At 42.7% G+C, this 23,945-nt stretch overlaps 1 pseudogene; it reads left to right on the top strand.

The window, feature by feature from the left end:
- LOC147700927 (C-type lectin domain family 2 member L-like) overlaps positions 1 to 23,945 on the top strand; it is a 95,855-nt pseudogene that overhangs the window by 68,758 nt on the left and 3,152 nt on the right.

Here is a 23,945-nt window from a genome sequence, read left to right on the forward strand (position 1 = left end):
GATTCTCAATCCCCAATGCACAGCTTCGAGGGTGCCTCAGGAGCTGCACAGAAAGCACTTCGCTGGCTTTCCAAGATGGCCGGTCCCACATCTCACGTCGCCTCCACGGGTCTCAGCTTTGCTGTGGCTGTGGATTGGGCTGTTGGATGTCTGGAAGTCCAGTTCTTGTCAGGCTCTGTCGTTCGAGCTCCAGCAGGAGCAACGATAAAGCAAACCGTTGAGCGCTTGATGGTGCCTGCTTGTGCAGGGTGGTCACTCCTTGACCACAAGGGAGATTCTTCAGTCTTCTGCGTCGAGTAGGATGTCGAAGGGTCCAGAGTTCTGTTTCAAAGTTTCAGTCCGGATTATCTAAAGTCTATGGACACAGCTCCTACCTTTATTCCAAATCAAGGGGCTGGATTACCTGCTAGGTCCCTCCTATGGGTTGGACCCAGGAAGGGGGTAGTTACACCCCTTTCCCTTTGTCCAGTTTCGCGCCAGAGCTGGGGCGGGAGTGCCCCAGCACCGGTTTGTATCGGCTATGCATGGGACACCTTGTGTTCCCCAGGCAGTGTCTAGTTTCATTCAGCCCTCCCTTCAGTATATCAAAAAGAACCATCAGGCTGATGGTTCTTTTTGATATACTGAACAAAGAAAATAAAAGCAAACTGAGCAAAATACCAAGACGTCATATTACAATAGAGACTCCAAGACATTTGAGTTGATTGAATTTGGTTTGAGTGGTGCCAAACAAAAAACTCTTTGTTAAACTGTATTTTACTCGCGGTAGCGAGTGGTGCCCTTGGACAGAGGGCATCTTTTTTGAAGTGGCACACGAAACTTACTCCCCAAGTATTAATATCCTCGGTCTACATGAGATTGGTGCTGTATTTGGCTTGTCCACTGTCCATTTTTTGTATCTTAATGGTAATATTGCCTTATCCCACAAAAATATAGTTAATTAATTTTTAAATTAGTATACAACTTCATATAATAAGCCTCCTTCTGTAGACTTTTCATTGATTGATAGTTTTTTCTTACAGAATTGTCCTTTACAGAAAATATCACAATCATCCAAAGATGATTTAGATTCACCAATTACTTTAGAAGAGATTGTTTTGGCTATCAAATCCCTTAAACTTAATAAATATCCTGGACCTAATGTAATCTCAGCTAAGTTTTATAAAGATTTTGCTTCCCATCTCATACCTCACTTGCTTCAGCTTTTACCTATTTTACCTCTTTAGGAACAACTTCTGGATCGTTTACTGAAGCATTAATTGTAGTTCTTCCTACACCTTACATAGACCCTACTATTGTTTCAAATTATCATCTGATTTCCCTAATAAATCAGGATTGTAAACTTTATGCGAAAATACTTGCGACTAGGTTGACTTTTGTGCTTGATTCTCTTATAAATCCTGATCAATCTGGTTTGATGAAACTTAGATATTCTACAAATAATACGAGAGTGGTATTACATGCTATTAAGCAAGGCCACATTTTCCCTGTACCTTCTAGAGTGTGGGCATTAGAGGCTGAAAAAGCTTTTGATAAAGTTCATTGGCAATTTTTTTTTCATACATTAGCTGCGTTTAACTTTGGTGATTCATTTGTTTGCACAATATCTGCTCTTTAGTCTACGCCTTCTGCTTGACTTTTAATAATGGTCATATTTCTAATCATTTTTATCTTTTCAGGGGTACACAACAAGGTTGTCATCTATCACCTTTACGTTTTCTTCTTGTTATTGAATCTTTACTCGCTGCTAATAGCAATTGTATAGAAATTGCTGATATTAATGTTAATGATGTTATTATAAAAACATTTCCTTATGCACATGATGCAATTTTGTTTATTAGTAATCCTGAATCATCCCTTCCTCCTTTATTTGAAACAATTTTGTTATATTCTTAGATTTCTGGATATAAGTTAAATAACAAATCAGAATTTTTTCCTTTAAATGTTTATTGTACTTCTGATATGTTATCCATTCAAGATATAGCGGCTGATTACGATGGTGGACGGACTTCAATCATCATATCTGTTTTGGGAGCAGTCGGCTACAAGGCTGTGGTCCCACGGGGAGATTTACGATGTGATCGCCACCACTGCAGTCACATTGCCTATGTTTTGTACTGCAAAAGACGCACAATTGATGGACGGAATGCAGAACAAATCAAAACATTCACCCCCAGTCAAAGAGATCTGGGGTAGAGCCAGATCATTGTTTTTCTCACAATGCCACCTCAGTTTTGACCTGGCCATATGCAAATCAGTCTTGACCCTGTGCCTCATGGGAATAGTCCAGCCCAAACTGCCAAGCCAGGTCCTCCATGGACTGGAAAATGCATCCTAGGACCGGTTTCAGGGTTTCACCTCTCATCAGCCAGGATAGCGTGATTCCAGTGGCACAGTGAGCCTGGGAACCAGGTCTGGGCATACCCGGCACACTTAGGGCGAGGAAGCAAAAGACACACAATTGATGGATGGAATGCAAAACAAATCAAAACATTCACACCCAGTCAAGAGATCTGGGTTAAATCCACTATTCTTTTGCTCACCATGCCACCCCAGTTTTGACCTAGCCATATGCAAATCAGCCTTCATGGGAACAGTCGAGCCCAAACTGCCAAGGCAGATTCTCCCTGGACCTGAAACAAGCATCCTAGGACCAGTTTTTGGGTTGTACTGCATCGGGTGCTGTAGTCTGTAGCTCCTGCAGCAGTACAAAACAAAGACTAGAAAAATATCCCTGCACTACGTGGTAGGCACCATGCGGTGCCTGCCACATGGTGTGGGGATATCTAGGGGGCACCATAGGTGCCCACGAGGACCCATGGACCAGGCCCCGGGGTTACAGGTCCCTAAATCAGTTTCCGCCAGTCATTTCGCAGTGGGTTTACTTCCACGGAACAACCGACAGGAAGCAATATCATAATCCCTGCGGCGGTGCCTAGCAGGCAACGCCGCAATTAAGGGACACGCAGGCAGTCCAAACGGCAGTCTGATTGAATCCTCCCGTCTGGACCGCGGCAGTCGGTCTTTCTGCCCACCATCGTAATATGACAGGTGAATAACAGCATTACGATGGTGGTGGGACCCCACCCACAGGATGTCGGTGGTGGTCCCTCCGCCATTGTAATCAGCCCTATAATTTGGCAAAAGTAGAAATTGAAATATCTTGGTATCTTCTTTTCCCTTTATATCAAAAAATCGATTGCAAAAAACTGTGACAACATTATAAATTATATCCAAGAAAAATTGTCCAAATGGTCTTCTTTATATCTCTCATGGTGGGTGAAATTGATTCAAAAAATGGTAATTGATCCTAAAATATTTTATCTCCTTGCTATGTTACTGACTGAATTCCCTTTGTCATTTTATAAAAATATTGATGACGTTCTTTCTAAATTTATTTGGAACAATAAAACTCTGTATTTTTCATAATAAATTGAAAATCACAAAATTTAATGGATGTTTGGAGTTACCTGATTTTTTAAAATTATAACAAAGCATTTATATTGAAGCTAAGTTCTCTTTGGTTTACTCATTCCCACCTTACTAGATCACCTACATGGTGTCTTATAGAAAAAGGGTTAATAGCACCATTTCCTCTACCTGCTTTATTAACTATGTCTAATACTTCAACATTACTTAATAAATGTATTTTAAAATCCACTAAATTGATATTGCATGATTTTGATTCGCTATTTTAAACGACTTTCTCCCATACCTTAAATATATCGTTGGTGTAATCCACAGGTAAAATTTTCTAGAACCGTATAATTTTGGAGGGCTTAGATAGAAGCATGTATTTTCATTTTTAAAGACATATATCATAATAATGCCTTTTTCTCATTTGAAGAATTCGAAACAAAAATTCGGTTTTCCTCCTTCTAATCTTTCTAAATATGAGCTTTTATGTAATTCTATTCTGGATTCTTTTTCTAAGAATATTCCCTCAATTAATACTCCTGATTTAGAAGATTATCTTCAAGCAGTGACTACTTCATCTCATGCTGAATCCCTAATTTATAAAAAGATGAATAATTTCCGAGGAAACAATATCAATGTGATTTCTAACTTTTGGAATAAAGAATTATCCTTGTAGCAAGGTATTTGGAAGAACATCTGGTTAAATGGCTTCCTGTGTCCTTGTATCAAACTAATTCTTATTATGGAATTGCCACAACCGCTGAACGCTGAACGACGCCTACACCCTGCAAGGACTAGCGGACAGGAAAGCCTTAAGAACGCCGATATAGTCTGCTGCAGCCGCCCCTCCTCGCCGGACCCGCTTCGCGGTTTGCTGCGGACATTCAAAGTACTGCAAAGGACCTTGCTTCTAACTGACCGGCAGGGCTGCGAGTTTGAGCGGTGGACTCCAAGGACCAGGAGTGATCAAAAAGACTAGTAGGACTATCTTTATAAATTTTTATAACTCAGGGAACAGTGATCACAGAGGCCGTAATATTACCGATTTGGATAGTATTTTAAATTTGGTCAGCCAGAATAATACGCTTGATACAGATTATATTTTATTAGGCGATTTTAATATCCACCCATGCAATCTAAATTGCAGGAGAAGTAGCTCTGATGGGGACGATGGGCCTGAGGGACCTCACTTTGAACACTCCACCGAGGGGGAGGAGCTGGAGGATCTTCTCGCCAACTTTGACCTCTACGAACCAGAGGGTGGCATTAGACAGCCAACCTTCACTGGTATCCCTCATGGTACTATTATTGACTATATATTTGTATCCTTAGGCACTCTTAGCCGGGTCAATGTCTATCGTACCACACAATCACACTTTAGTGATCATAACCCGGTTGAGTTAGAAGTGGCTTGGGGAGGTAATATAGGACCATCCCCATTGAAAGTAATCGCCCACCCCCTGAGGACCACTGGCCAAGGAAGACGTATGAAATGGGCAAAGGTGGTGCCGGAAAAATTCTACGCTGAAAATTTCTCAAAGATTAAGGGGCAGATCGAGGTTTGTAAAAATCCATGTGCACAGGGTCAAGAAATTGTAGAGGCCTTTGAGACCATATGTGTGCAGGTGTCACATGACCTCTTGGTAAAAACTAAAAATGTAATTCCAGGAAATAAGCGCTGGTTCGATTCAGCATGTTCAAAATCACACAGATCACTACTGATAGCCCTAAAAAGTACCCCCAGGGCAAAAGATGAGATCACCAGACTCAGGAAAATTTACAAATTAGCAATAAAAAAACGAAAGGATACCATTAAACAAGAAGCATGGGAGGGCCTCCTTTCGGCGGCAGTCCTGAAGGACAGTAAAATATTCTGGGAGATTATTAAACAGCCCTTTTTCTCAGATGATAACAATGATATCATGGACTGCGTTATTCCTGACGAAAAGTGGTTATCTCACTTTAAAAATGTTTATGGGGACATTGCTGACGTAACTAAAGACGCCCTGTTGACAAGACCAGCTACCTGTCCCATTATCTTTAACCGAGATGAGGTGGAGAAAGCTATTATGTCCACCACAAAGCACAAGGCACCTGGCCCTGACGGTGTGCCTGCCAGGGCCGGACTGGGAACTGAAAGCAGCCCTGGCAAATTTTGCCAGACCAGCCCCCGTCCGGCGCGTAGCGAACGAGCGCAGCGAGCGAGGCTGATCCCTACTAGGGTGGTTTGGGGGGGGTTCTCCCTGCTAGAAAATTTTGGAAAACGACAGATCAAAATAGGGAATTTTAAAGCACATTTTTCATTACATATTCAACATGGTGTGAAACAGAATAGGATGGCAAATGAAGAAGAGAGTCAAGAGACTACTCCCTAGGACATGCTCAGAGATCGCACAGTATAGCCAGGGTGAAATCACAACCTACGGACTCCTTGGGTAGGTGTCAAAGAGTGTGAAATTGCATACAATGCTGCCCAGGACTCTTTAAGGGGCCGTAAAGTGATGATCACAACACCCTTCAGGCCACTCTTGTCTTTTCAACAAAAAGTGCTATGCGTTTTAGGCTTCTTTTTTTCAAGACTGTTTCAACGTCATAACTTTACATCATAAAAACTACATTCTGATATTCTTTTTTGTATTTTCAATAAATTGTCACTCACATTGTCACATATTAAGCACTGAGATGTGATGTCACACAGGCCAACGAGACCAGAAACTAGGGAAATGTCACTCATAAGCACCTAGGCACTGAGGGCAGAAACTGTGAAAATGTCACACATAAGCATCTGATAACTAGCACCTAGGGCACAGAGGCCAGAAGCTATGGAAACATCACACCCATGCAGTGTATCTCTTAATGATAATTATAATTATTCCTCTGAATTTAAGCAGTTTGTGCAAGATCAGGTGTTCCAGGTCCAGGTGTTCTGAATAGTGACAAGGCTCCCTGCCCCCTTTAGCCCAACCTCCAAGCGGATCCGCCAAGAGGTCTGAACACTCATGAAAAACAAATGAAGACATCTGCATAATACATTAATTGACTAATAATATTATATAGAAACACTGGGAGCGTGAACAAGCACTGACTGTGGCAATAGGTCTGGCTATGTTTTTACGTGGGGAGGAGAGAGGAGGAAAGGAAGGGGGAGAGAGAGAGAGAAAGACAGAAGAGAAAGGGAGAAAAAGAGGAAGAGAATGACAGAGAGACCGGGAGAGAGGGGGGAGGGGAAGATAGAGCGGGAGAGAGAGAGAGGAGAGATCGAGAGAGGGGGAGAGAGAGACAGGGAGGGGGAGAGGGAGAGAGAGAGGGAGAGAGAGAGAGGGAGAGAAATACAGGGATAGAAAAGAGAGAGAGGGAAGTATAGAAAGAGGGAGAGAGAGAAAAGGATATAGAGAAAAGGATAGAGTGACAGAGGAAGCGAGAGAGATATGGGGATAGAGAGGGGGAGAGCGAGAGAGGATAGGTATAGAGAGAGAGATTGAGAGGGATAAATAGAGAGCGCATGAGGAAGCGAGAGAGGGGATAGAGATAGAGAGAGAAGGAGCAAGAGAGGGAGAGAGAGAAAGGGAGAGATGGGGGCGAGAGAAAGAAAGATTGGGAGGGAGAGAGAAAGAGGGTAAAAGAGAAGGGGCGCGAGAGAGAAAGAGGAGAGTAAAGGATTTAGAGAGAGAGAGAGAGAGAGAGAGTGAAGGAGAGAAGGAGAGAGAGAGAAAGAGAGAGATTTCCATCATTTCACTACAAAACATAGCACTAATTTACTTATAATTCTACCCTCTCTACACCAAAGCGCCATCGTTGTTCCACATAATGCAATATTCTTTCACTGCAGAATAAGGGAATAGTTGAACTAGATAATATAGATCTTATTGTATTATAACAAAACGGGTATCAACGTACTGAATAACATGTAATTACGGTACCGCAGTATATGCTCAATAATGTAGTACAGAATTTCCCCTTGACTATACTTCTGAATGTAGCCATCTTTGTACCAAATATAGCTCCTGGATCCCTGGCACTGAGGGATAGCTTGGCAGCCGAGCTCAGCAGAAAACTGGGCTCAATCAGATGCCAGCATGCAGACTCCATGGTGTCCCGATGTGTGAGCATCCTACTGTGCGCTCCTTTTTTCCTGGGCTTGCTTAAGCTTCTGACATATTTACTACCACCCAAATCTCTGTAGACAGTGAGCACCCAGCCGTGCCTCTGCAGACAGAGAGCCTGTGCCTGTTAACAACAGTATGATAATGACTCATTAATCAGGTTGTACAGTGGGCTACCTGCTAGTCAACAGTTTATTGTAATTTATAATGTCATAGGTATGGTACTTTATATATCAGTGGTCGAAGTGTGGTAAAAAAAAAGTAGGGGAACTGTGGGCGGAGAATCAGAGGACGGGAATAACCCAAGGATTGGATCAGTGGGTGGAGCCAGAGGTGTGGCCAGAATGCGCAAACCTCCCAATTTTTAGTATTTGTTTGGTTTCACTGCCCAGTTTTATCAACCATGATTATTTAAGGTTATAATGAGTTATTGACAGTAAAATGTATTCACAAAGTGGGATAGGCTTCTAATCACAGAATGTCCCCAAATACGATAAAATGTGGAAGCACAAGCCATTTGTCTCCGAGTCATGGAGATTCTGTCATCAGCACTTTTTCCTTTTCCACATGAATGGCTAAATATCCTAGTTTGCAAATGTTTTCTAAATAATAATGGCTCTGCCACATTTGCATCATAATGCAAGATCTGCTGCATGATCTGACCATTTAAACTAATAAATTGTTTGTAGCTCAAACGTATCAAAAGTTAACAAAAATGTGACTTGTGTTGCTGCGGAGTAGATGACAGTGAATGACTCACTGTTCTATGTTAGGATTTTAACTTGTAAACTGCAAGTAACAAAAGGATCTCTCTGACAAAAGCAGTAGCCCACTGGCCTATTTACATTATGTGCACTTTGTGATCTGCATGGTATATGTTCTTTGCAGCAGGTACATTAATCCTCTGAGCTACCTTTCCATGAGTCAAATCTTCCATTAGACAAAATTCCGATCTCTCTCTAGGAAGAACATTATTCACCAGAGTCATCATGACATTTTTATTGTTACTGAAAATTGCTGGAGACCAGGAAGGAGGCAGCAAGCGCTTTTAAAACCATAATATACTTGCAAAAATTATGCCTCCACCTAAAGTCAGCACCTGGTGCGGTCACACCGGTTGCACCGCCCTAGAGCTGGCCCTTCTCAAGGGACCTGTGATCTCAGTGACAGCGTCACTGTTGTTCTAGGGTGTGCTGCTTCATAGGCCTACCCGCAAGACTGGAGGTGAACTTCAGTATGGATAGTGGTGGACAAGCCTTGAAGGTTAACCTACACTTGTCATGCTAGGGTCCACCTGCTGGTGCTATGACACCTAGGCTTCTAATGTCTTGCGAAGCGTTCTAAGGTCCAGCATGAGATAGTGCTCTCTCAGGAGAGTGGTCTGGCGGACTGGTTATTAAGGCTGAACCTGGTTCCCCATTTCCAAATTCAGCAGCTCTGGCCATAGTGCCACATCCTCTCCCCCACTGAACACCATACTGCCCCACTGAAAAAAACTCTGACTGGCTTCAACTACAACCCAATTGTTGCCCGCTATAAACACCTGGATGCGGCTCAATTTAAATTACGCACTAGGCAAGAGCAATATGTGGCCTACAAAAAAAAATGACAGCATCCTGGAAAAAGCAACCAATCATAAGGAATGCTAAATTTTGCAAACCATGTGAAATGTAAGCAGGAACAACATGGCTACCTTAACGCTTTTACACTCACTGTTCAGAAATCAGTGAGTGCTTTTGCCTGAAAAGTTAAAGATATGACTACAGGGCCCTGATTGGACCCATTTCAATGGCCATTGCTTATATCCTTACAAAACGGAAGCAGTGTGGTAAAAAAGACAACATCCCTGGACGCAGAGCAGCAGCAGTACAAATTTTATTTTTCAATCCTCACATTGCAGTACCTCCAGGATTGGTGCACTAGTTCCAAGCCCAGGGAAAACAAAGCCAAAACTACAAAAATAGCGCTTCACTGGCAAACTCTGTAAAAGTGGCACTAATGTGTTTGGGTGTGAATAAAATCAATCAGGTCAGTTTGCTACCACTCTTTCTTACTTTATTTAGTTATTTATTTGTCATATTGTTAAACTTTTATTCCCGATATTGCACTTTGGAATAAAATGACAGAAAAATACGACATTGATTTCCAGAAAAAGTGATTTTCTTTTTTGGATCCATTTCACAGGGGAGTAAATAAAAGAAAGGAGAGGAAAGAGAGTGAGAACCTCATCTTGAGGCAATATGAATTCTGGTATCATTACCAATATACGGTTCAATGCTTGGCACTGTTAATGCTTGCATTGTAATAGTGCTTTATGCGTCAGAGAAATTCGTTTGCTCTTCTGAAAAAGTTGCTGTGCCTAACTGGACAATGTGGATTTTGGGATGGGTTTGTGTTTTGTTTTACATTTAGGCAATATTGCTATTGCCATCACAGTGGTTCTTTACATACAGGGGGCAATGTATAAACTTTCACATTACAAGTGAAGTACATCTGTAACCTATCCGTTACTCTAATGTCTGAGGCCTTAGTCTGCATTTTAGCCTAAACCAGTCCCTTCACCCTGAGCAACACCCTTGTCACCGTGACCAAAAGCCTGACACAGTGAGCTGTTGAATATCACGGTTTTCAGTAAGGTAATTCCCTTCTCTAAGCACTATTATTGTTAAGACTGTCCCATCCACCCAAATGTCAGCGAAAATTATCCAAGTGTGTTTGCTTTGCTTTTTGCGCCGTTGGGTGCTCCAGCAAAATATTGGACACAGGTCTTGACCCCCGGCCCGTGGCAGCTGAAATTCATCTTTGCAGGCCTCCCCTCCCGACAGCTCAAAAGACGGCCCCACAGAGGTCTTCTACGAGCCCACATCTAGTAGAAGACGTCCTCAGTGACCAGAGGTAGACCACTTCGTTCCGAACTGCCTCCCTCCACCCTCCGCCCGGCGCCCTGCTCAAGAAGTCTCAAGTCACTATAGGCAGCATAACTGCTTGACCACCCCCCATGATCATCATCAATCAGGGGAATCAATTGGTGCCGAACTCGGAGAAACTCACCTGCTGTGTTGGTGGCAGACAGGGGTCTACGTCGGCGGGCAGCGGGCTAGCCTAAGCCTAGGAATAACATTAAATTATGGCGGCCCACAAGTACATCCGGCGGTGGTCAAATCAATGCCTCTGCTCCTCGTCACTCATCTCATGATGCTTCTAGTCACACACACTTATTTTAGGGCCCAATCTGCGCTGTGGGGAAACGACATCGGCCGCCTGCATTCGGCCCGGACCTAGAGAGGCGCGCAGTCTACAGGGCGAAGGAGGAGACAGTGCGCACTGCGCACAGGCTGCTCTGCCTCCTGAAACGTTAGGTTAGGTTGCACAGTGTGCACACACTGCACGGCGTCGGGCCAGTCAATCTATGTCAATGTGTGTTGCTCGATTAAATTGCTTTGCTTGGTTTCCTGGCTGCAGCCTGCAGGCTGCTTGCGGTGACTCTCTGACTCACGTCACTCATCACCAGCCACACTCACTCAATACAACTCGGACTGAAAATCGGCCCCGGCGGCAGGCGGCAGCCACAAAACCGGCCCCCTGTCGCAAAACCGGCCCCCACCCCATCCAGCCTACCGGGGGATTGCCCGGTGCCCGAATTTACCAGTCCGGGCCTGGTGCCTGCCGACTTTTTTATGTATTCCCCGAAACTGTGGGCTGAAGTCTTGGCAAATGTGTTTAACGCAGTGAATGATAACCTTGTACCTGCCTCATGGAACATTTCTACCATTGTCCCCATTTTTAAAAAAGGCCAGCGGGATGATCCAGGTTGTTATAGGCCTATATCCCTTCTGGATTCCTCAGTAAAAATTTTAGGCAGAGTTCTTCTATCTAGGCTGAGGGAGAATGTTGATGGCTGTGGTGGATTGCCTGAAATCCAATATGGATTTAGGGAAAAAAAGGGGACTATTGAACAGTGCATTAACTTACATCTGCTAATTTCCAAATATACTATAGCCAAGGAGGGGTCTTTGTATCTTGCATTGATGGACCTCTCCTCGGCATTTGACTTGGTCAATAGGACTAAGTTGTGGTCCATTCTTTTGGAGATAGGCATAGATGAGGCATTGGTCACCTTTATGGCCTCCCTGCACTAAGAACTCTTCTCGAGTGTACGTGTGACTAACGAGGGCAGGTGTACTGCTCTCTTTAGATCTTTAAGGGGTGTGCGGCAGGGCTGCATTTTGGCCCCCTTACTCTTTACCATCTACATCAATGGCCTGGGTGCGCACCTAGGGGGGCAGGAAGCCAACGTCCCGCGTGTAGGAGCAACAAAGATCCCGGCACTCCTATACGCGGATGATGCCGTGCTGATCGCCCGTACGGGAGTTGGCCTCCAGCGCTTATTGAATGCCTTTGGTACGTTTATGGTCCAATTAGATCTTAAAATTAACGTAGCCAAGTCACACACAATGGTGGTGGGTGTAGAGTGTCGCAGGAAGAGAAACAAAACTTTCACTTGTAGGGGGGACCTGGTCTCTAGGGTACCCACATTTCCTTATCTAGGCATATTGTTCGACCAGAAAGGGACCTGGGGTCCACAGGTTAGAGCTAAGAGACTGGCCGTCACACGATCATCCTCAGCAATCTTGAGTTTTGCTGGTAGGCTAGGGGCCAGGCCTATGGAAGCCATCTTAAAAATCTATAATAGCAAATCTGTGGCCATCGCACTATATGGCTCTGCACTGTGGGGATATGCAAATGTGGAACCAATACAGAGAGCAGAGAATGGATTCATCAGAGCCCTGCTCTCTGTACCCCAGTCCACCCCAACGTATTCCATACATAAAGAAGTTGGCCTTCAGTTTCTCTCTGATAAGTTGAGCATGGCCCCTTTGATCCTTTGGTTAAAAATATGGATGAACGAAGAACTCCCATTAAACCACAAGATCCTGACTGATGTCCTGTCCCTCGATAAATCTAACAAAATTCCTTGGCTGGCCTATTTGGCCAAGGCTTTTGCTGATTTAGGCCGCCCAGAGCTTTTTACCTCCCCGGAGATCATTAGGATCCAAGATCTCGACTTTGTTAAAAAGTCTTTTATGGGAAGGAAGGAGATGTGCCGTGAAGAGAGCAAACTAGCTAAGCCGGCAGTGAGGGAACATTGCCTGCTGCTTAGCTCACCATCACTTGCGCCATATCTCGGTTTTGTTACACTCCCTTTCCACAGGTTTCTTTTAACCAAATTTAGATTTAATTTGCTGCATTATTATTTAGGCTCTTTTAATAACTGGCAGAAACCAGAACTAGCCCCGCCCTGTAGCTGTGACCAGTTCTCAGTGCAAGATACAATGCATTTTGTTATGTTTTGTGGTTTATATTTAGAGCCTAGGAAAAAATTCTTGTTGCCAATTCTCAAGAAGGCCGGCTTCACCCAGGTGAGACCGGCTTTGCTCTTCTTACAACTACTACCTAACCCCCACATTACTTTTTGCGTTGCTAAATTCCTGGTAGCCGCCTCAAGGGCGAAAGCTGTCTGCCAAGATTAGTTATTAATGTCAAACACGCTTTTTAACTGTTTATTATAAATCTTAAAATTGTTGCTAGATTTCTGTATCATGTGTATTATGATAAATGTCGTATGAAATGTATTTTATTGTTCATCTCTTTGTATGGTTTTTAAATAAGCCAAATAAAGAAAGAAATTTTGACTGGCTTAAAAAAAAAAAACTAATTCTTATATTCTTTTTAATTGTTTATGGACTCCTTTAAAGTTATTTCAAGCTAAGATTTTACCCTCTCCTAATTTATGGCATTGTAAATTGCATACAGGTTCATTAAACATATGCTTTATGAATGTAATGTTGTCTTTCAATTTTGGAGGGATGTCTGGGGTATCATCAAAAGTATATTCATTTTGTTTGAACCAATTTCGTATATTATATTGATTTTTAAATCTGTGGCACTTTCTATGAATAAGCTTGTTCTATAATACAAACATTTTGATTTTTGATATATCAGCAGCCATAAAATCTATTACTGCTAGTTGGAAAGACCATTCATCATTATAATTCTATACATGGTGGTCATGGATAGTTTTTACTACAAGAGGTGCTAATCTCTCTTTATCTGGTGTTATTCTTAATAGTTCTGCATATCATATATTTCGGAAATCAATTGATAATTACATAGCTGTCCATTTCTAATTAATTCCTTTTACTGATCTATTTATTCATATGTTTATAAGGAATTTCTGGTTATTATCATTATCTCTGTTCCCAGTTTTCACATTTATGATCATTTGTATTCTTCCTTTTTTAGTTAGTTTTTATTTCCTATATATAGTAGATGTTTTTTGTATATAGTTACTTTTATTCTATTATCACTATTGTTATTGATCCTGTATAAGTGCCTAGTTCTGTGCTATTTTTTATGTTGTTGTTTCTTAATATAAAATTCAATAAAATATTTTAAACGCTAAAGTTCAGCAGGCACAGCATAACTAGTTACAGAGAAAAGTAGAATGCACTTGACAAGTAGGCAACCTCATCATTAAAAAAAAACATGAAACTTTTCAGAGCTTCATACGGATTGCAACCAAAAATGTAAATGTGTTGTTCAATAAATTTAAGCACAATACAATACCTTGGTCAGCAAAGCATTATAACGCAGACGGCTTTCTCCTGCAAGACACCTATTTGAGAAGCACCAAATGTTCCTTTCTGGAATGCTAGGCTTTATTTACAAAGGTACATGCAGGATTTACCAGGGGTTCATGTGGGGTAGTAATTATGTTGAAAGATCGGCTACCATTCCCAATACATGACGAGATGATGGGGTAGATATATTGCTATTGCAGGAATGCTTAATAGAAGACCAGCATCTGTTGTTAATGTCGAACCTCATCCTCACTTACTCGGCCATCCTAGGGTGCATAAGGTTACATAAGTCCTCCTTCCAGATTATTGGGGGAGATTTAATGGGGTAGTTAACTGAGAGATGGACAAATCAGGGACTAGGGCTTGCACCAGAAAAGCGCAAAACACCCAGCCAAATTCCCAAAGCGCCCGAATTTAACTGACATATGCAGTGCTAAATTTGCAATAAAATGCCAGCGCTCTTGTCAGAAGGCCATTGCAGCTTGCACCATACATTGCCACTGCCATGCTGCCAATGATAGTAACAACACAACACCTAACCATCACATTCCTAGAAGTGTGACAATTCAGACTACAAGAGGTCCCCGAAGCTAAAAGAATGGCTTTGACAGCAAGTAATAGTCATTTTTAATGCATTTTTAATTAATAATTGACTGTGGTGTGGTCATCTCTATATTACCCAGCCAGTGCCACCTTGTGGCAGACTGTCACAAGCGCTGGTGTTGACAATAAAGTGCGGGTACAGAGTACCAGAGCCACTGGCTCAAATTAAGCACTGGTATTACACTGTGTTCACCCATACCATGGAAGTTATGCTTAATATTCTTGATTACACAAGTTCTTTTCTAGATCAGATTACTGTCTTGTACCCAAAGTAAAACTAGGAGAATTAACTGTAATATAAATTATGGCCCCTGGGCTCTCAGACCATTCACCAATAACACTAGCATTGGGCAGGTTATTGTAACTGGCACCTAAGCCCATGGTTGTTGAGAAACAGAGATCTAATGACATATGTCACTAAAGAACTAGCGCTAAAATAAGGCTTCATATTCTCACAAGATAAGCTGTGGAAAGCATTTAAAGGGCACATGCGGGGCAGACTCAACAGCTATATCACTGGTTACTCCAGACGTCACCAAGAAGAGATGTCCCAGTTGGACGCAAATGTATTTGATTTAGATTTTGCTCATGCAGTCTTTCTAGAACCACAGATTATCAGAAATATAGAACAACACTTCCCTAAATTACTGCAGGTATTGATAGGCAACAACAGCATTTGCTAGCATTTCCAAGTAGGGTCAACCAATTGGACAATAAAGCAAACAAAAAATTGCATTGGCTTTCTCAACGTCGATTCCATCCAAAGCATTCAGCAAGACAATAGGGAATATATATGAGGCGTCATCAAACTGCCAGTATTTATGCACTAAAAAGGATAGCTCTGACCAAAGCGCATTAGCTGAATTTATATTCCACCTCCCAAAGAGATGGTTCACAAATGACAAAACAAAAAATATGTCTGAGCCTCTCTGAGTGCTGTAAAGGCTGGTTTTGGTGGCTTAAGGCCTCTAATGCGTCCCCTGTAGGGGCCTGTGTTCGATCTCATGGTCACAGGTCCAAATTCCGCTGGGTCCACTCAGCCTTTCGCTCTTCTGATGTTGATAAAATGAGTGCCATTGAGTTGGGTAACAATAAACATCTGTTATTCAGTGCCAAGACACCCTTGTGTGAGATGCGCTTTGCAAGTACACAGCTTATGGTATGTTTAAGTGGAAATACACCTTGGATTCCCAGTGGAAGTATTTGAGCATGATCCGTGATCTATTTTACCACTTAGGGCAATACTTGATAAGGCTCTGGCAACCGGTGAACTGACATTAGATTTACAAATGATTACGATAAGTCTCTAACTATTCATACCACCAGAACTCTGCACATCATTTCTCACTCATAATCATAGTGGCGAAATTAATTGCCAACTTTCTTGCTACGTTACTTTATACAGTTCCCAGATCAGTGCAGCTTCATGCCTTGTAGAGTGACCAGACACAATATTAGAAGGTAGCATAAAGCGTTAGTGCTGGTGAGCCCAGCTGCTGACAGACCTTAAAAAGGCATGCAAATGCATGGGGTGGGGGTGGGACCATACACAATTCTACTTGAAAGTCTTCTTTGTTTCAGACACCCAACTCCTCACACACTGCCTGCACATCGTCCAGAGCTGGATGTCCAGTGACTTCCTGAAGACTTCCTGTTACTTATCAAGAACAACAAAAAAGAAATAGTACAAAGCTGGCTCTATGACATGACTCTTGATGGCTTCGAACCCCAACTTGTCATTGATTGCCAAGTCACTTGGATGCATTCTGGACACTAACCTCACCGTCCAGGAAGGCATTGCCAAAAAAGCAAAGAAGGCCTGGATCAACTCACTCTTCCAAATTATGGGAAACATACTTTTACATTAAGCGACTTGATAACTGCTGTTCAAACCTTATAGTGTTGCATCTTGATAGTGGTTTTGTGTACTCCACTTCCACCAAACTCCATGGCCTCCATACTTCACACTGCCATTCCTTAAGGGCATTCTACACACTGCACCACATCTCATTGAAGGCCACTAGAAATATGGTCAAACCAGTGACATCGTGATGGAGTTCCATTTGAAGGTCTTGCCGGCCTGCATCGTCTTCGAAACCAGCTGCATCATTTACATAGCAATCACGACCAGCACTTTTGCATATATTACAGACAAGCTCACCATCAGTGAAGGCTCTCGGCACACCCACAGCCAGGACACTATCAGGCTGCAGACTAAAAAGTGTAAAAACGACACAGGGTACCAGGCCTTTTTTTTATATGTTCACCCATGATCTGGAATAGTATCCCTGTATGCATCAGGACTGCACCAACCCCGGTCCAAATTTAAAAAAGAGTTGGCGATTCATCTCTTCCAAGAACATTACATCACATCTGTTAATCGTCCACAAACCAGTTATTCGTGACTGTATCACATATTGGCTGTATACTGGTCTTTGAACCTTTTCTGTACAGTGCTCTGCTGCCTTTTGACTGGGTTTCCACTATAACAATACATACTGGCATGCATACATGCTATCTATTTGTGATTGTAGAAAAAGTCAATAGGACCAGGATTTTAGCAATGAACAGGACTCCTTTGTTCTATTCGATTTGGCCCTTTCTGCAGGGTCAGCCCCCAAACTATTTACCTTCCTCCTCATATTGTTTTCTGTATTCTTTTTTTATTGGCTTTAGAACTCTATGCACTTCACCACTGCTAACCAGTGTTAAAGTGCGTGTGCTCCCTGCTTAAAACATATTAACATTGGCCTATCCCCAATTAGTGTATTTAATTTACTTGTAAGTTCTTAGTAAAGTGGCACTACATGTGCCTAGGGCCTGTAAAATGTAAATTTAAATGTAAATGAAATACTGCTAGTGGGTCTGCAGCACTGATTGTGCCATCTGCTTAAGTTGCCCTGCTATAACAAGCCTGAGACATGTTTAAAGGACAACTTGAGCTGGTGGCACAATCATTGCTGCAGCGTGTGCAGTTTTTAAACTACCATTTTGACCTGGCAAAGTAAACATTTTGCTTGGCTCAAACCTTCTTTTTTAATACATATGCCACCCCTTTGGAAGGCCATGGGAATCTCAGATATCTGGGTGCAATGTATTTAAAAAGTAGTACATGTGCTTTTAAGTGTTACATGGCCTGGTATTGAAAAGAACTCCTAAATTTGTTTTTCACTACTGCAAGGCCTACCTCTCCCATAAGATAAAATTGAAGGTACCTTATTACATTTTATAAGGGTCATTTTGAAATGAGAGTATCCATCCAGTAGAAGTTTGAAGTCTCTGGAATCTTAATTTAAAATCCTAACTTGTGGTGATGTTGGATTTTATATTACACTTTTGAAAATGGAAACTTTCTAAAAGCTTTAGCCATTTTTAGTCTGTCTCTGGTCACATGAGTGAGTGTAGCTGACAGCTAGGCTTTTGTGTATTCCTCCTAGACTGCCACACTCAATAGGGAGCTAAGTTGTACCTGAAAAGGTGATCACTGGTAGGATGGGAGGGTGGAGCTGGGCAGAAACCCGCTTTCTCTTGAATACACTGTGTCCCACCTCCAGACAAAGCGCTGCATACCCCTGCAGTTAGTCTTGAGCCAGGACAAGGGGCATCGTGATGCCTGGGGACTTGATAGGCATCACTATCCACAAAGAAGGGGAGAGGGTCAACTGTATATACAACTCCACCACCCGAACCCCCTAAGCAACGTATACACACAAGAAGGGGTGGAGAGAATCAAATACAAATATAACACCACAAAACAGAAAAACTGCCTGTTTCCGGACTGCGCTGTGAGGTTATCCCTCCAGAACAGTTGTGTTCTTGGGACACCGCTCTGCTGGGCGCCTTTTCGAGCTTATAATTATAATAAACTCGTATTTGTTTACCGTGTTGTTGGGAATCTCCTCCACAAGTGATGATTTAGTTGAAATCTTGTGTGATCAGTTTATTTTGGCACTTTGACCGAACTGCGGTTTGGCCATTATCAGGACTGGGAACGACATACGTCCTGAAGAAGACCGGGGTGACCTTTTGTGGCGCAGTAAGTCGGTCGAAACAAGTTGGCACAAGCAGTACCAGGAGGGGTGTTTTGAGAACTTAAATCTTCTCCTTTAAACACTACCCATTCTATTTCTTTTTAATCCTGGTTGTGGAACCCACGAATAAAGGTTCAAATGGTATCCTCAAACCAGTTTTCAAGCACTTCCCTATTAACTGCACTTTGTCGTATCACTAGTACCAGTCACAGGGTGACACTCACTTATCAATCACTGTATATATGTTGGGTTTGTTTTTGTATTGTGTCTTATGGTCTTTTATTTTTACCTCGTCCCTTATGCTCCATCCTGAGTGTGGCTACACCAGGGCGTTTTGTAAGCAGACCTGATGATGAAGCCTGTCACACACTTTGGTGTGTGAGTGAGGGCAGTTTTTCAAAACAGATGTATTGTTTTCTGTTTTGTGGTGTTATATGTGTATTTGAGTCTCTCCACCCCTTCTTGTGCGTAAATGACTTGATAGGCATGCTTCTAAAATCTTCTCCCTACTTCAAAATCACAAATGTGTATAAATACTGGACCTCAGACACCAACTCTTCAGTAAACTTTTGGACCTGAGGATACTCTGCCAGGAAGAAGGACTGCCATGCTGCTACAAGGACTGCCACTCTGGTGGATGGCTGACCTGAATGAACTGCTGGCCTGCTGTGTTGACCTGCTGCCTCCTGATCGTTTGCCTGGGGAAGAGGAACTGGACCTGCAACTTCAACTTGAAGCCCAGAGTGACTCCAAAGGCTAGTCTGATGGCCTCCTGATATGAGCCTCAGGGACTTCAAAGTTCCCTCAACATCCGGTCCTAGCCTCTGAACACAGCTGCAGTAAGTTCTACTGAAATCAAATAAAACTAAAGGACTGCAACAACCCTCAGACATCTTTGGAATCAGAAGAACAGTCCATTATGAACCTTGACAGAGCAGTGTTGTGTGGTACTCATTTCCTGGCCCTTCATCTCTGACAACACTCATGGGTGTGTTCTGATGCTCGCTTCCTTCCAAATATGGCCAATTGTGGGATAAAGGTACTCATGTCCAAATGAATGACGATCATTCCAACAGATTCAACTGAACACAGTCTCTGTTCATAGACATTGGGCTTGAAATCATGTTTTTGTTTTGAAATTAAAAAAAATGTACTGATCCCATAATCTTTCAGTATTTGCTGGTAGCATATGAGCATGTGCTAGTTCTCTGTACTGTGGAGAAGACCATTTTTTGAGATTAGGCCACATTAGTTTGCAAATAGTTTCTTCGTAAAGGACAGAAATGAGATTTCAAGAATGCTGTGGTCCAACCTTCTATACTGTTATAGCAAAGACCTAAAGACTGATTTTAAGGTACATTATCAAAGTTTAGTAAATAAGAATTATTTGAATATATGTGATGTAAAGCTAACTGTGACACTATTTTTCAGACACGTACTGAGTAGAATATTATGTAAAAGCGTCCCAAGCGGTTTACGAATGGAAGTCAAAGCGACTGGCCCTGGGGTTCTGGTCATGGACAGGATGCCTGAAAAAGGTGCATGAAAATGGTAGATACCTCTCTTGACCTGACACTGCTGATAGTAACAACAGACAAAATCTACAGACTAAGATATATTATGGGAGAAGAACACATCACATTTATGGATTGACTACAGAGAACAGAGTTGCTAAATATGTAGTGATTAATGTCCGCACTTCACCACCTAGCATATCACTGCTCTTAGCACAGAATAAAGCTATAACTGTATCATCCAGCTTTATTTTACATTACCTAAAACTGTTTTGTAACTATTTTATAGAAAAAATGGATTGTGTATATATCACATATAGCATATGCATGCACAAAACATCTCCAAAACATAGAGTGATTTTGTGGTGTGGACCACCTCTCCCTTCGTACTGAATTTCAAAAACACTGAAACCCACTGAGAGTAACTGTCCCTGACTGGCAACTGGGATATGTGCCCTGAGAACCTGATACCATGTAATGCAGAGAAGATGCCATGCTCTCCATGCCACTGGAATCAAACTATCTTGGCTGAAGAGCGGTAAAACCCCGAAACCGGTCCTAGGAGGCTTGTTTCCAGTCCAAGGAGGACCTGGCCTGGCAGTTTGGGCTGGACTGTTCCCATTGGGCACAGGGTCAAGACTGATTTGCCTATGTCTGGGTCCAAACTGGATTGGCATAGTGAGCAAACAAACTATGGGTTTAGATAGGAGGGGGGTGGGCGCACACTGCCTCAAACTCCAGCATCAGTTTGTCCCGAAGCATCATAATAAATGCAGTGCATGGTAACACTTTCTTCGGTGTCAGGCTTCAGTTTTTCATCCTGGACACCGAAGAAAGTGGTATTATGCATTGCATTTATTATGATGCATCGGGGTAAACTGAGTGCTGGAGTTTGAGGCAGTGTGCGCCCACCCCCCTCCTATCTAAATCCATAGTTTGTTTGCTCACCATGCCATTCCAGTTTGGACCCAGCCATATTCAAATCAGTCATGACCTTGTGCCCAATGGGAACAGGCCAGCCCGAACTGCCAGGCCAGGTCATTCCTGGACTGGAAACAAGCATCCTAGGACCGGTTTCGGGGTTTCACCCCTCTTCAGCCAGGACAGCTTGATTCCAGTGGCATGGAGAGCACGGGACTCACGTCTGAGAGTAACTGTCCCTGACTGGCAACTGGGATATGTGCCCTGAGAACCTGATACCATGTAATGCAGAGAAGATGCCAGGCTCTCCATGCCACTGGAATCAAACTATCTTGGCTGAAGAGCGGTAAAACCCCGAAACCGGTCCTAGGAGGCTTTTTTCCAGTCCAAGGAGGACCTGGCCTGGCAGTTTGGGCTGGACTGTTCCCATTGGGCACAGGGTCAAGACTGATTTGCATATGTCTGGGTCCAAACTGGAATGGCATAGTGAGCAAACAAACTATGGATTTAGATAGGAGGGGGGGTGGGCGCACACTGCCTCAAACTCCAGCACTCAGTTTACCCCAAGTGGAACGGGTATGCTTAGACGTGAGTCCCGTGCTCTCCATGCCACTGGAATCAAGCTGTCCTGGCTGAAGAGGGGTGAAACCCCGAAACCGGTCCTAGGATGCTTGTTTCCAGTCCAGGAATGACCTGGCCTGGCAGTTCGGGCTGGACTGTTCCTATTGGGCACAAGGTCATGACTGATTTGAATATGGCTGGGTCCAAACTGGAATGGCATGGTGAGCAAACAAACTATGGATTTAGATAGGAGGGGGGTGGGCGCACACTGCCTCAAACTCCAGCACTCAGTTTACCCCGATGCATCATAATAAATGCAATGCATAATACCACTTTCTTTGGTGTCCAGGATGAAAAACTGAAGCCTGACACCGAAGAAAGTGTTACCATGCACTGCATTTATTATGATGCTTCGGGACAAACTGATGCTGGAGTTTGAGCCAGTGTGTGCCCACCCCCCTCCTATTTAATAAGGCTCACTTGAGCTAACGAGCTGACGAGCTCTGGTTGATGCACCCATGCCCAGCGAGTGGTACTGAGACCTGAGAAGATTTTGGGCAGCATCTCCAGCACCCCCTAAAAAAGTGTTGCTCTCTACTGAAGAAGAACAAGTATCCTGAAACACGTGTCTAGAGATACACAGCACTGGCTGCACCAACAAGGGTGAAAAACTGAAGCCTGACACCGATGAAAGTGTTATCATGCACTGCATTTATTATGATGCATCGGGGCAAACTGAGTGCTGGAGTGTGAGGCAGTGTGCGCCCACCCCCCTCCTAAACTATGGATTTAGGCCCAGATCTCTGTACTGGGGTGAATGTATGAAATCGTTCTGCATTCTGTCCATCAATAGTTCTTTTTGCATTAGTCAGTTGAGTCCAGCACCATTGAAAGTCCCTAACCTTACTTGGGCGGGCATGCCTCATCTGGATGGGCCACTCCATAGGAGGTGATGCCATTCTCTGCATTAGGCTTTGCAGTCAGTTGGAATGGATTGCAAACATGTCTTGCACATATTCCTCATTTGTCAAAAAGTTTAGTTATTTATGTGCCAAAAACATCACAATTCTTTTTACTTTCTTTGCAGGAAACCAGCTTTCGATTTAAAGACTCTAGTCGGGATTACTGGATTGGACTGAAGAAGGTCAGGGCGACAGGGCACGAAGAATGGCGGTGGGTGGATGGATCACCCTATAGAAATGAAGTGTAAGTGCATGATTTCATGGTGTTTTATTACTCCCAAAGCAGACCCCATCCGTTGCTATTGTTTCTAAAGACATTGCTGGTCCACTTTTACCCAATTAACTTCCCACCTGGTCCCAGACAGTAAGGTGCTGTCTCAACTTTTGGTACCAATGCTATTATATTTAGGAATCAATAATGTGTAATAGTCATGGAGTCATGGTACTGTGTGTCGATGACGTTTCAATCCCATTACACGATATAGGGATCATCATCAGGACTTAGATTATGCCTGAGAGTGTCTATTGTCATTGACACGGGGGAGAATTAACTTCCATTGCAATTATTTTCTGCCAGAATAGAATTGCACACTTTACTAAGTCAATCAATACTTCGTTGTTTTAGTCATTAGAGTTTTCAGTGCCTTTAGAATAGCATGTAGGAAGAGGGTCACCAGAATTACCATCAAGACTCTGCTTGCGCTCTTTTACAACTCCTTGGCCAAAGATGCAGAATAGTCGAATGGAAGTATTCCTGGAAGGTGGAATGATATATCAAGCAGCCAATAGCATGGGAATAAACCAAGGTTCAGTGTCATGCTTTAGCATCTAAAAAAGACTGAAAAGCGAAGAATGCTCGTTCATTCTCTCCCGTGTTAATGACAATAAATACTCTTAGGCATAATCTAAGTCCTGATGATGATCCGTATATCGTGTAATGGGATCGAAATATCGTCTACACATAGTTTCATGACTATCACACATTATTGATTCCTAAATATATAATATCTTTGGTACCAAAAATCGTGGCATGGTCTTTGTAACATTGTTAATTGTCACTTCCCTTTAAATGTCTGAGTTTTTACAGTTCTTCCCTTGTAATTTTTCCTGTGTATGTTGTTTTTTGTTACCCACTTTTATTTCATTCTTTTCTATTATGTGATTGAATAAATATTCAGATATTATTTCTTGT

Source organism: Lissotriton vulgaris, chromosome 7, assembly GCF_964263255.1.
Source record: "Lissotriton vulgaris chromosome 7, aLisVul1.2, whole genome shotgun sequence".
Taxonomy (NCBI): domain Eukaryota; kingdom Metazoa; phylum Chordata; class Amphibia; order Caudata; family Salamandridae; genus Lissotriton; species Lissotriton vulgaris.